Raw genomic sequence first — 14,080 nt, forward strand, 5'->3', positions numbered from 1 at the left:
CTTTTGGCCTAGAAGATGGTAATCACAACACTATAAGATTTCACTAACATACTTTCATACATTTTTTTAAATAAAAAATATAGAGAGTATAATAAAAACTACTTTTATGCTGAAAAAGATGTTTTCTCTTGTGTTTCTTATCTAAATTTTGCCAATTTTTTTTAAAATAATTGGCAAGTAGATGTCTGCAGCCACTAAGGTGAAAACCTCGGAGGCATGTTTTAGTTAACCCTGAGCAAATACCTGAAAACGCTGTGTTACATTTTACCCTGCGTTACTTTGTGCCCCATGCTCCCCTAGAATATCACTCTGTAGTGAGTATTTGTAGTTAATTCTACACTTAATTTTGTAATTCCAGTATAACTACACTAAACACCATCTTAAATCTTATATATTGTGGAAAAACTGAGTTGGCAGAAATACTAAGTTAAGAGAATACTAAAGATGTCTTTGTTTAAACATTTCATGGGAATGTCTTATTGAGGATCATGAACAGTTCTAAAGCTGTGGTCACACTGTACTTTTCGGACCATAGACTTCCACTCATACAGGTAAGAATGCAGTATACTGGAAACAAGGTTGTGTGACAAGTTTCGCATGTCGCTGTTGCAAAATTCAAGCATGGTCAAACTCTAACCTGCAAAATTGTATCACGTGATTGCATGAGACCAATAGAAGATGACAAAAAAATTTCCTCTCCAGGGGCGTCGCTAGACCCAATTCACTGGGGCACGTGCCCCAGTAAAAATCTCCAGTGCCCCAGTAAATGCATTGAGATATGATTTACTTCATATGCAAGTGTATTTATTAAGAGTGGTAATTCCGAAATAAAGACGTTATTCTCTATGTGCAACCGAACCAACGCTGGTGAAAGCAGTGTAATCAAAAAGCAAACTGACGCATCTCCGCGTGTGCGCAGAGAACATGCGCGCCTCTTGCACGCACGCGCTCATCTCGCGCGCGCTGCTCTTCTTCTGAGAGTCCCGGTAGTAAACATGCGCGCCAAAAAAGCAGGATGCTTGTTACGCGCTGCTCATGCGTTGTAAAACCAGCGTAACAGCCTTTTTTGTTTTGCAAGTGGACAAAACTAAAGTTTAAACAATATGATGGTGATCTTACTAAGCATGTCTCCTGATAGATTTTTTTGTATGAAGCAAAAAGGAGGGATAAGGAGTCAGGGAGGTAAAGACTTAACAAACCTAATTATCTGCCATGTGTCAAGTCTACAACAGATAATCCTATAACACATCTTTTTTTTTTTTTGTATTTTATTGAATTGTCTATAGAATTTCATTCAAATGAAACTATTATTTATGCAAAAGTAATTTCTTAAATGATCTTAGCATATCACTCCAGTGGTCTTAACATTGTTTTCGAGTTACATTTAAGATTATTTTGAAGAATAATTGTATAATAATAAGAATACTTTTATTTATAATAAATATCATATACATATGTTACATATGTAATATACATACACTATAAATACACTTTATATATATATATATATATATATATATATATATATATATATATATATATATATAGTGTGTATGTCTGTATGGGGGTTGGGGGGGAATGGGGGATGGGGGTACGTGCCCCAGTAGAGCTTTATGTCTAGCAACGCCCCTGGTCCTCTCTGTACAGAAATCGCTTTTTTACAACCCAGACTCATTCTGAAAACATACCCCTCTATACATTTCTGGAGAGCCCCAAATATGTCCCAGGAGGTACTTGTTTCAGCTTTTGTTTTCACGAATCAACCCAAGGTCGCTGTGTGCACTTTTTCAGATCTCAAATTTCTCTTGTGGAGCCAGACTGATTGACGGATCAGCCAACCAACCCCCCCCTCCCTAAACCCAACCAACAGTGTTTTAAAAAGCACAGATTGACCAGCGCCCACCCACTTACCTAAACTCAACCGACAGTGTTTTGAAAAGCAATCCAGAAAAAGAAAAGACCCCTGATTTTTTACTACGTTTTCAGATGTTACTATATTCTCACACTGTTATTTACTTGTTTATTTTAGTTTTTGGCTTTTGTTTTTGTCTTACCTGCGTTCAGGAACTGTTCTCGAGCCCTATCTTTATGATCAACTCCTCTCTGCATCTAATGTCTGCGACATACCCTGCGGGCCACTGGACACACTAAGCGGTAAGCGGTCAGCTGCAAGCACAAAAAAGAACGCTGTCTTACCACCTTGTAGGGATTAATTTAAATATGAAATGCAGCCATACGTAGCTCTGGTTACATAATTTGCGATCTCCAGAAATGCATATACTGTAGGCTACGTTTTCAGATTGAGCCTATGTTGCTTTTTTAATGTCTAATCATCTTGTTTAATCTCACCGCTTTTTGCAGTGCCATTCAACAGAATTTTGCATGCTCAAACTCTCACTGCGGCTTAATGTTTTTTGTCATGTCTTAATGTCATTCAACTGCTTCACAAAATTGCACACAACACAAACAAAAACAAAGAAAATGTTGAATCAAATTCTGTATTGTTTAACCCATTAAAGCTAAATGTGTGCCACAACACAAAAAAAGCTAATTAATAAAAGGGTTTAAATGAAGGGTAGTCAGATTTTCTTTTTAGACATGGCTATCATGCTGTCACTGCCATCGAGTCATCTTCTTCTTTTAAGTATTATTATAAACAACAGCATACAAACTGGAATTATAACATGATAACATGCATCAATTCAACTGCCCCCTCCCCAGCATTATAACACATTGATTGTATATATCCAGGCTATGTGGGGGAAATTAATGTTGTGTATTAATCTAAAGTATTGTTTTAGTGGGGCCCAGTATGTTTTATGTCAAAAATGATAATGAATCAGTTTTTGAATGAATCCTATTTTTAGATTAAGTAAAATTGTTCTGCCTTGCCCTTACCCAGTCTGTGACACTATCTTCTTGTTGAAAGTTAAATCATTGACAGCCTGAAGGTGCTCTTTATTGTAGTTAAACATTTTGCTGTAGCCTCTGAGGTCTTTCTGTACATTCATAAGATAAAATGGCTACAGTAGTGGAGGACCACCCCACTGCCCCCAGGGAACCTCATTGGCCAGGTGTTGGCAACCTTTGTGACCAAAAAAGCCGTTTTGGCCCATCTACAGCCAAATACAATTTTCCCAGAGCCTCAAAGCATATTTTACAGTTAAATGAAAATAACACACTTTGTTGTTAATACAAATGAAAGGAAGTCCCTAACTGCAACACTAAGTGGCACTAATGTGACTTCTATTGTGCTTTTAATGTAAGTATCCCTAGTGCAGGAGAGTGGCATTGCTGAATTTACTCAAACTTATTGATGAACTTTCCCTTTTATCTGTGAACTCTTATTTTGGCATTTATTTTTATTTAAATGAATGGATACTTTTTCAAAAGTTTTGTGTATACTTTAGGTATTGATTTCTCGTTTTCAAGCAAAGGACCCAGAATTTGTAATGCTTCATTTCTCTCACTGGAAAATAACAGAAACAAGTGCAGTATCCAAAAGAGGCATGGGGAAAGTTGTTATTTACCAAAAGTATAATTATGTTGGCTTGAGAAAGTGAATATATTGTTATACTGTTTAAACATATTATAATTATTACATCTTCTGAGATTCAATTAAATTAAATTCTATTCAATTCACCTTTATTTCTATAGCGCTTTTACAATGTAGAATGTGTCAAAGCAGCTTAACATAGAAGCTCTAGCAAATTGAAACTGTGTCAGTCTAGGTTCAGTTTAGTTCAGTTCAGTGTGGTTTAATGTCACTGCTGGAAGTCCAAACACTGAAGAGCAAATCTATTAATGCGCAACTCCACAAGTTTCAAACCAAGCAAGCCAGTGGATATAGTGGCGAGGAACAAACTTCACCAATTGACGAAAGTGAAGGGAAAAAAACCTTGAGAGAAACCAGGCTTAGTTGGGCATGATCATTTCTCCCCTGGCCTAACTTCCTGTGTAGAGCTGCAGTCTGGACAATTATCGTGGAGAAGCTGCAGGTGTGAGTTGGTCACCGGTGAGTGAGCAGGCTGGCCCACGGGATTCAATTCGAAGATTTGTCTGTCACTGGGGTCTTTCAGGAATCTGCTCTCCACTGCTCCATGACCGCAGCAGCATCAGCTCAGGATATGGCCTGGTCCAGAAGTATGGATACCTTGGCATCATTTCCTCACAGGTCTTGGATCGCATCAATGCATAATCTCTAGAAGTCTCGGGATGAGTATCCCCCAGGTGGAAATAGAGAATAAAAAAAGTAATTAGCGTAGCTGCTGTTCATAGTTTATTTAAACATGATAAATATTTCCAATCTCCTTCTAGAGCTTTAAAGGGCACATAGTTTACCCCTTTTACAAGATTTAAGTCTTTTGTGCCACCAGAATGTGTCTGTAAAATTTCAGCTCAAAATACTCATTATTTTATTTATAATACCTTTCTAAATTTGGGAATTTTCAGCTCTGAGCACACTGTAGCTGTTTTTGTTTCCTGTGCCTTTAATGCAAATGAGCTATTTCTTCTCACCCACAGTTCCCCACAGTGATCTTTCACTATTCCTCTGATGCATCTCCATCTTTTGCACCTCAGATAAACAGCACAGTGACCAATAAGGAGGAAGCTGTCAGCTGATCTAAGATTTATGAGAAATACTACAGTAAGAACTTTCCCAATGGTTAATTGATGTATTTGTTGTGGAGTTAATTCAAGCCTTTCTGCAATGATGAGTCACACACAATACTGTTACAAAGTTAACGCACACAAAGCCCACGCCTTTAAATTTGCACTGTTTTTGCAAGCCAGTTTAAGTACGATAACATATACAGATGTTACTACTTCAATGTGTTCCTTATGGCGCCATTCATACCGCGGCGACAGCGGTACTTGGTGCGTCAGCAGCTTTTGACCGCTGGGTGGCAGTTTAACCACAGATATTCAGCTTTGCCTTTCCACAACACTAAACAGACTTTTCTGTGCGTACCTTATGTGATCAGATGTGTTCAATTAAAGTATAATTTTGATTTAGTTTTCTTAGTAATAAACATGATCTTACCAGGGCTTAAAGTATTCCGGCACCATGCCGGATCTCCGGCGTGCGGCCGTGAGAGAAAAAAAAATAGAGCTTGCACATGCGGTTTAGTTGGGGATGCTCAAAATAACCGATTAAGCAATAACCGAAAGGGCACGTTTGTAACCGATGAATGGTATCAGTTAAACGATTAAAATATGCTTTATACATTTTTAAAGTTTGGCTGCAGACGGGGCATCTGTTAAATTGTTTACTGACTGCAGCCAGTGTTTTACGCTCTGCTTATGCTCGCTCAGCGCCAATCTGGAAACATTTTGGATTCGTGGCGAACGAGAAAGGCGAATCAATAATTAGGATGAAGCTATTTGTTGGGCTTGCTTAGAAAAATAAGTGTTAAATGGACAAACACGTCGAACCTCCAGAGCTGCGGTCATGTCACCCAGCCCATGGAATGCGGAGCCAGCTCCGGTGTCATCTACTGAACGCAAATGCCCAGCTAGTCCAGCCAGGTATGGCAGAGAGGCCTTTTCAAAAATGGCCAAATACAAAAGAGAAACTGATAAATAGTAGACGTTGATGAGAAATGGAGCAGCATATTTGGTAGTTGAGAACGCGCCGCTCCGCGATGTAGAGCTGGTTTCCGAGAAATGCAGGCGGCGGAGCAAGATACCCTCTTTGCCACGGTTGCGAAAAAGTATCTGCATGCGCTTACAGGCACACGTCTCAGTGCTGCTGGAAACATTGTAATCTCAAATAAGTCTCCGCTTAAACCGAACAAAGTCAACATGTTAGTTTTTCTGGCAAAGAATTTAAAATATGAATAGAAAACAAAAGGCGGAGAGACGCAGTTTTTTTTTTTTCAACATCTGACTTATGTTGTTACAAGCCTAGGCTAATATTTTTGTTCTTCGTTACTATTTATATTATTATTGATTAGTATTTGTGAAGTTTCTAAAATGTAACGTTTACTGTTTCAAACAGTTAGTTATTTCTATTTAACTAGCCTACATTATTATAGGCTGTATTGTGTTGTTTTATCAACGAAAGTTAAACAACAAACATGTTCGTTTGTACGGATATTTAGCATAATACTTTGGTCTTTTTTGATTTCTTATTTTTTACATGAAATGTAAATTAACTTAGGTAGGCTACTTGGGTACAGGGGCGTAATTTGTTGGTAGTATACCGAGGAATGCTTAGACAGTGAATATTGTCATCATTATTTAAAAATTATAAATAAATAAATAAATAAATAAATAAATAAATAAAACACCTTACGGAAAGGATGAAATAAAGGAAAAGCATGCTCTTAATCATTCTTCATAATCTGATTCGTAGCTATACATGCAATAAACTTATATTGCGCCGACAAGAACAAGCTCTAAAAGGTAAAGTCTAAAGCCAGAGGAGTTATTGATATTAATGTTAGTTGTTAATATGATCGTAAACACTGCGTTGTATAATTAACGCCGTCATTGTGTCGTGTCTGCGATTTTATTTTCTCGTTGAAGAACAGAAAATTCATGTTATCGCCGTCTTCCCAGCCAGGTTTTTCAACATCTGACTTATGTTGTTACAAGCCTAGGCTAATATTTTTGTTCTTCGTTACTATTTATATTATTATTGATTAGTATTTGTGAAGTTTCTAAAATGTAACGTTTACTGTTTCAAGCAGTTAAAGTTATTTCTATTTAACTAGCCTTCATTATTATAGGCTGTATTGTGTTGTTTTATCAGCGAAAGTTAAACAACAAACATGTTCGTTTGTACGGATATTTAGCATAATACTTTGGTCTTTTTTGATTTCTTATTTTTTACATGAAATGTAAATTAACTTAGGTAGGCTACTTGGGTACAGGGGCGTAATTTGTTGGTAGTATACCAAGGAATGCTTAGACAGTGAATATTGTCATCATTATTTAAAAAAATTATAAATAAATAAATAAATAAAACACCTTACGGAAAGGATGAAATAAAGGATAAGCGTGTGTGTGTGTGTGTGTGTGTGTGTGTGTGCGTGTGTGTGCGTGTGTGTGTGTGTGTGTGTGTGTGTGTGTGTGATTGCAGCAGACTGAAGAAGTTGTGCATTGGGTGGGTGGCATCTGCTGTTATGCAGAGGGCTCTACGGGTAAGACGTGTGCTGTAAATGTCCTGAAGGGAGGGGAGAGAGACACCAACGATCTTCTCAGCTGTTCTCACTATGCATTGAAGTGTTTTCCTGCAGAAAATCCAAGGTTCCATACCACACAGTGATGCAGCTGGTCAGGATGCTCTCAATAGTGCCTCTGTAGAAGGTGTACATGATTGGGGCTGGTGCTCTTGCTCTTTTGAGTGGCAGCCTGTTTGAACATATCCCAGTCTGTGGTATTGAAGCAGTCTTGTAAAGCCTCTGAAGAACCTTCTGGCCACACTTGTATCTCCTTGCAAACCGGTTTGGTGACTAACTATCGGTCTGTAAGCAGGCATTAGCATGACAGTTAAGTGGTCCACCAAGGTGGGGGAGGGGGAAGGCTTTGTAAGCTCCTCTCTGTGTGGTGTAAACACAAAAGCGCAACAGTCCTTTACAGTCCTATGTGATGAACGAAGTAGACGGATGTAGTCCAGTTTGTTGTCTAGCGAGCGTACGTTCGCTAGAATGATGGAGGGGATTGCGGGTTTGTGGGGGTTAGCCGCTAGCCTTGTTCCGATACCCCCGCGCTTACCCCTCTTCTGCTTCCTCTCGCGCCGCTTGAAGCGCCTCCATTGTGGGCGAGGTGGTGAGGTGGGGGTCAGAGGATGGGTACGCATCCGGAGCAAGCCGAAATCTTGCAGCTCATCAGTGTCCGCGGAGTTTAACTTGTGAAGTTTGTTTCTACCGATGTCGAGCAGAAATGTTCGACTATATGCGCGCTTAAGGACAGATAAACGTGACGTTGACGCACAATAACACGGCGACGTACAAGACGAGGAACACAAAAACACATTAATAACATATTAATAAATAATACCAAGTTTTAACACATCTGCTACATTCCAGTGGAGCCTCCGTTGCGCTCTACCACAGCTGGCAAAACTTTCTGAAGGTGGTTTAAGCACCAAATAAGTGTTTTAAATTATGTTAGTCTCCTTATTTCTTTCCGTTTTATTTTAAATATTATAAATGTTTAAAGTTTTAGGTAAAGACGTCAAAATATGCCCACACATGCAAGCTAAACTAGATCATATCTGAGTCATCATGCTTTATTACCCAACCAAAATCAGCGAGGAAAAAATAAATGTTTTAAATTAAATTATATTTAAATGTTAAATTTGTTTTACGCAGCATATGTTTTACGCAGAGGATGCCAGGAGGGCCAGCTGGGGCTTCGGGACGGAGTGAAAGGAGAGGCAGGACTTTGCCCCGAGTCTGGGAAAGATGGCTTGCCGTCATTACACTAGTTTTCCGATGGCACACGAGTTACATGCGCCAAACACATGAACAAATAAATTAATAAATAAGGGAAAGAAAACATCTAGCCTTATAGGCTGAGTTCTTTTTGATTATAATCGCCGTTAAGTTTCTGTTTTAAATGTAAGGCTGTTGCAAAAAATAATAAAATTGCTTAAAATAATACAATTTTAATTTATAAGTGACTTTGCTGCGTCCCCCTTGATGTTTCAATAACGCATAATAATCTATACACCAAATTAAAGACACTTAAATAGACATGATTTCGGCCTCACTGATGCCCATTAACTCCTGACAGACAAGCTTTTGGTTATGAGAAGGGGGAAGGGGTCTCCACTATTAAGTGTTTTTCACAAACATGAATACACAAAATCCAAAACTCCTATAGGACGGATGGCGTAACAAAACCTATGCGTTTAAAAACGAAACCGCATTAAATATGGGGCCTTATGAAAATGAATGTTTCTATCTTTTGAACGGTGACGGCATAATATCATGGAATTACTTTCAATAGCAAAATAAAAAACATCTCAAGGAAGAACGGACAAAGGAAAGTTTCACTTCTATCACTCTTTAAAAGTTTTGGTTTGGGTCATTGTAAATGCTCAGTCTCGTTATGAGCTGATCTTCATTTCTCTGTGTTGGTGGAATAAAGCAGGCGAGTCAGCCGCACCAATTTATGAGCAGACAGAGCAGGATTCTCATGATGACCACCAGCGCAATTCCGCTCTTTGTTATGAGCCGTAGTTTCAGTGTAAACTTAGTAAAGGTGAGTTTCTTTGGCGATGATGTGTACAGTGTTAGATTTTATATTTAGCGGACATTTGCGCTGAACACGCGGTGAATGCAACGCATCGAGATTCGGGCACCTTCTCCGAAAACACTCGATTGATCTCAGCTGGCGGATCAACATTTACCTCATGTTATGATCGCTGTCATCTGCGCCATTATTATTATTATAACTTTAGGGGAGGTTTGCAAACCTGTGCACTTTTCACTCTTCAGTCGTTTGTATTTCCTGCAGTAACAAAAGCTCCCTGTTCATTATATTCAGACACACAAATGCTCCCAAATATATTATAAGGGGGCATAGATTAAATTTCGGGCGCTCATGCGACCAAAATGGTTGCAATTTCGAGCCCTGTAGTATAAGGACATGTATTCAGACCACAACTGAACGTTTGAAGAAAATTGAATGCCTTATTATTTAGAATTAGCTATTATTGATGTAAATGCAGCCGTTCAAGGTGCATAATTGATTTATTACGGTACTGACAGTATTAGAAAATCCATGTCGTGGCGCAATGTCACACCGGTGATGACTATGACACCGGTGTACCGCCCACCCCTACTACCTGTTATTTAAAATATCTATATTACGCTCCAAGCATTCGCCAAAAAGAAAATATTTCTAAGTAAAAACACAAAACATAGCTGAATAGAGTGTTGCCTGCTTTAGAGGATGGGTTAGTAATTATATTATAACTGGTTATGTTCAGGTCAATGAAATAATACCTTTAATAAATAAAATATGTTCGTAAGAACGTGGTGGGCCAGTGATTCCGTCGCTGTCATCAGTGGTTTAATGAGCTCAGGAGAATTCTGCTTTGCATTTTTCTATGCATTACTAACATCACTAAACCAGACATTTGTTTTATAAGTTAACCAAATATTCGCAGAGATTCAGCAGTTTTTTTTCTGACGCGTTTGCCAGTCATGCCAGTCAGTGAAAAAAAAGTAACCGTGGCCCTGTTTGCAGGTATTAATATTCGTTTTTTCGTCAATCTGATGCAATTTTTATTATTTATACAGGACGTTAAAATGCAATTAAAAGTTTCAAATCAATTAAACTCAATTTATAAAAAGGCTAGCCTATTTTATGCATTAAATATAACTAATTTCCTTTATTTCTGATTAGACCATGCATTTTAGACTATTTTACAATTGTAATATGTGCATATGCTTTTTTTTTAAATAACATTCGTTTAACAAATATTTTAGCACATCGAAAGTAATTAAGTGACCTGTTTTTTTTTTTTTATTAAAACCTTTATGCAAAAGGATCAGAGGATAAATTATCGTAGGATAAACGTATCTTATGGAAAAACACCAATTGACGGGCTCTGCTTTCGGTTTTAAAAGAATCAAGCAGCTTTAAAAAATATAATTTGCTGAAGAGAAATGACAGGAAAAAAAGAAAGAAAAAGATAAAATATATAGGGACTGTTAAAAGAACATTTTTCTTTAATATATTCTTTCGACTCCGAAACATCAGCTAAGAAAGATTATGATGAATGACGGAGTTTCTCTATTGCCTGCTTCAGCAGTTGTCCCGGTCCCGCTGGTTATGAACGAGGAGGCGGAGAGAATGCGCTGTTTAGTTTCGGCTTGATATATTTAAATAAAAACTAACACCGAACTGCTTTTAACGCTCAAAAAGTTAAACTAAAATGCACAATTCTTGTTGGTTGCACCCGCGGGATGCACAATGAACCAAACGCGGCATTATTTTAATTCTATATTCGTGAAGAATGAGCCATGAGATTGAGATTTTTGAAGGTGCTCTCTAGCGGCGAAGTTCCTGGCAGAGTAGCGAGTGAAAAAATGTGCATAAAGAAATTGGACAAGAGGAATAACATTTTAAATCATATAACAAGCATCGTATTCTTTCTAATCCTCGCCCAGTTTTAATACAAGTTGTGTTTTTTTAATATTTGTGGCTGGGAAGTTTATTAAGAATATATTTATAATTATATATAATTAAATAAATACATAATTATATATATATATATATATATATATATATATATATATATATATATATATAGAGAGAGAGAGAGAGAGAGAGAGAGAGAGAGAGAGAGAGAGAGAGAGAGAGCTGCTGTAAAGGCTATTTCTTTCCGTTCGCATCCCGTCCCTTTGCGCCCCCTGGCGGCTTTTTTCACAAACTGCGGTCTTACACTAAAAACAGAGCAGCATTTATTTCAAACGGCGGCGGTATAAGCCACGGCGGTAATAGCCACTTTGAACTCTCACCTACTGTAGAAACATAGAATAGAATGTTTTTGATTAATGTAATTTTTTCTGAAAAAAAAATGGCACATGTAAACTTACATTGCAATGCATTAAACAGAAATGTAGCTCAATTTGAGTTCTCCAACATTTCTGACAAGCATCTTCACAGGACGTTTAATCTAATGTAAAATTCTCTTATTCATTTTCAACAGAAAGCATAAAATCAAATTTTGTGACAAGGAAGTTGGGGTGTTCATACAGTTCATACACCCAAAATAGATTGCTGTTTGTATTTGTATGCTGAATGTATTCATTCATTTTCTTTTTGGCTTAGTCCCTTTATTAATCAGGGGTCGCCACAGCGGAATGAACTGCCACCTTTTCCAGCATATGTTTTTACGCAGCGGATTCCCTTCCAGCCGCAACTCATCCCTGGGAAACATCCACACACACACACACACACACTTATACACTACAGTCAATTTTAGCATGCCCAATTTACCTTTACTGCATTTCTTTGGACTGTGGGGGAAACCGGAGCACCCGGAGGAAACTCACGCGAACAGGGGTAGAACATGCAAACTCCACACAGAAATGCCAACTGACCCAGCTGAGGCTCGAACCAGCGACCTTCTTGCTGTGAGGTGAACGTGCCACCCACTGTGCCACCGTGTCGCCCCTTTTATAAGAATGTTTTTGCAATAAATACATGTGACTTCACTTTTCCTGCCAGCGGCATATGTATATATATATATATATATATATATATATATATATATATATATATATATCAATATATATATGTGAGGAGTTTCAGAGTTTCTGCAGGTTTCATCTAGTCAAATTTAAGACTTTTAAGACCATTAAGAATGAAATTTTAGATGTATGCAGGATTTTTCTTTTTCTTTTTTTGATTTATTTTTTTAATGGCTCGACAATATTATTAGGAATAATATAATTGTTTTTAGTTGTCTTTCCCTGATTGAAGAATTTATTGGGGAATTTGTTGTAAAAATGTACATAAAAATTAAGGTTTTATTGAGATCTATTGTTGGTGATTGGATGGAAAACATTAAGACCTGTTTAAAAAATATTTAAGACACAACACAAGATTTTTTGTGAATTTAAGATTTATTATGGCCTAAAATTTGGTTTTTGAAATGTAAGACAATTAAGGATTTTTCAAAATCCAGCAGACACCCTGGAGTTTGGAATAAGAATGTGTTCGAGGATAAAGAGCTGCATGCAGCTCGAGAGGCATGGGTTGCCAACCCCTACCATAGGCCTTCATGGCCATTTTTTACCTTTTTTTTAAAAATTCAATTTAATTGGACAGGACAGTGGAGAGTTTTGACAGGAAAGTATGGGGAGCAAAGAAAGAGTTGAAGGATAAGCAAAGACCTTGAGATGACCTTGATACAAAAATCTATGTGAAGTGCTATGTGTCAGTGTACTAATCACAAGGCTATTGGTGCCGACTTTATGGCCACTCAAGCACAAATATATGAATGCTCAGTTTCATACCACTCACAAAGAAAATCTTTTGAAAAATGACTATTACAAAAAGGAATATTTTTATGTGTTTAAATGCCTCTAGAAAAAAATGGTGCACCACTAGACTGAATATCATAAAACATAAATGCGGCAATTATGTGAATGTTGAATGGATTTTTCCATTTGTCAAAAATTTACTATTATGCAATTGTTTGTTGTTCAGTCTAGATAACAGTATATCATCCAGATAACATATATTAATCTGCTAAGCTCATTCCAATATATCTCAAAGTAACTCCAGTGCATGGATTGATACAAACATTAATGCCCCAATTTAAGTTTTAATAAAAAAATAAGGGGACAGGCCAGGTACAAAAAATCCAACAGAGACAAAAGTACAAAACAATAAGCAAAGTGAATCAAACAATGTTCAAACACAAAATGTGAAACAAAGTGAACAAAACAAACCAAAAAAGATGAGTCAGTGAACAGAGTAGGACCAGATAAGAGCCAGACAGAACAAAACAGAATTGTGCAAACAGAGTGCACCAGCAAACAGCAAAAATCCAAAGGCAAACTAAACACAACATAACAAAGCTTATAAAGACAACACTAATTAGACAATGTCCAACAGCTAGAAACAAGTAGTAATCACGTGAACAACTGCAAAACAGGAAGAAAAACTAAAACATAACTAGTGCCCAAATGACCACAAGATGCCATTTTTTAGCTACAGTATTGGACTCCAAATTTCAATTTATGGTGCTTACCATTTCATATTAATTTATGAATCATATGGAGCAGGTAATGGAATCATGGAACCAAGAAAATTGATTCACAACAAAAGATTTACCACCTGCTATTCTAGAATGTAGTGATAAGGTCCATCAAGGTCCATCTTTGGAGATCTTGTTTCACATTGGATAAAGTTTGCAGATAGTTGATGATTGAGCAACAATGACTCAGTAACTAATGGACATGTGTATGGGAGAATTACATGTTAGTTTAATATTTTTAGCCCTGCAGCTAAGTGAAAGTAAAGAAGATATATCCCAATTGATTTTGTTCACAGAAAGCATACTAAACTTTCCAGATACCTTCAGCATACAGGAAATGATTTGTGA

Source organism: Danio aesculapii, chromosome 12, assembly GCF_903798145.1.
Source record: "Danio aesculapii chromosome 12, fDanAes4.1, whole genome shotgun sequence".
Classification (NCBI taxonomy): Eukaryota; Metazoa; Chordata; class Actinopteri; order Cypriniformes; family Danionidae; genus Danio; species Danio aesculapii.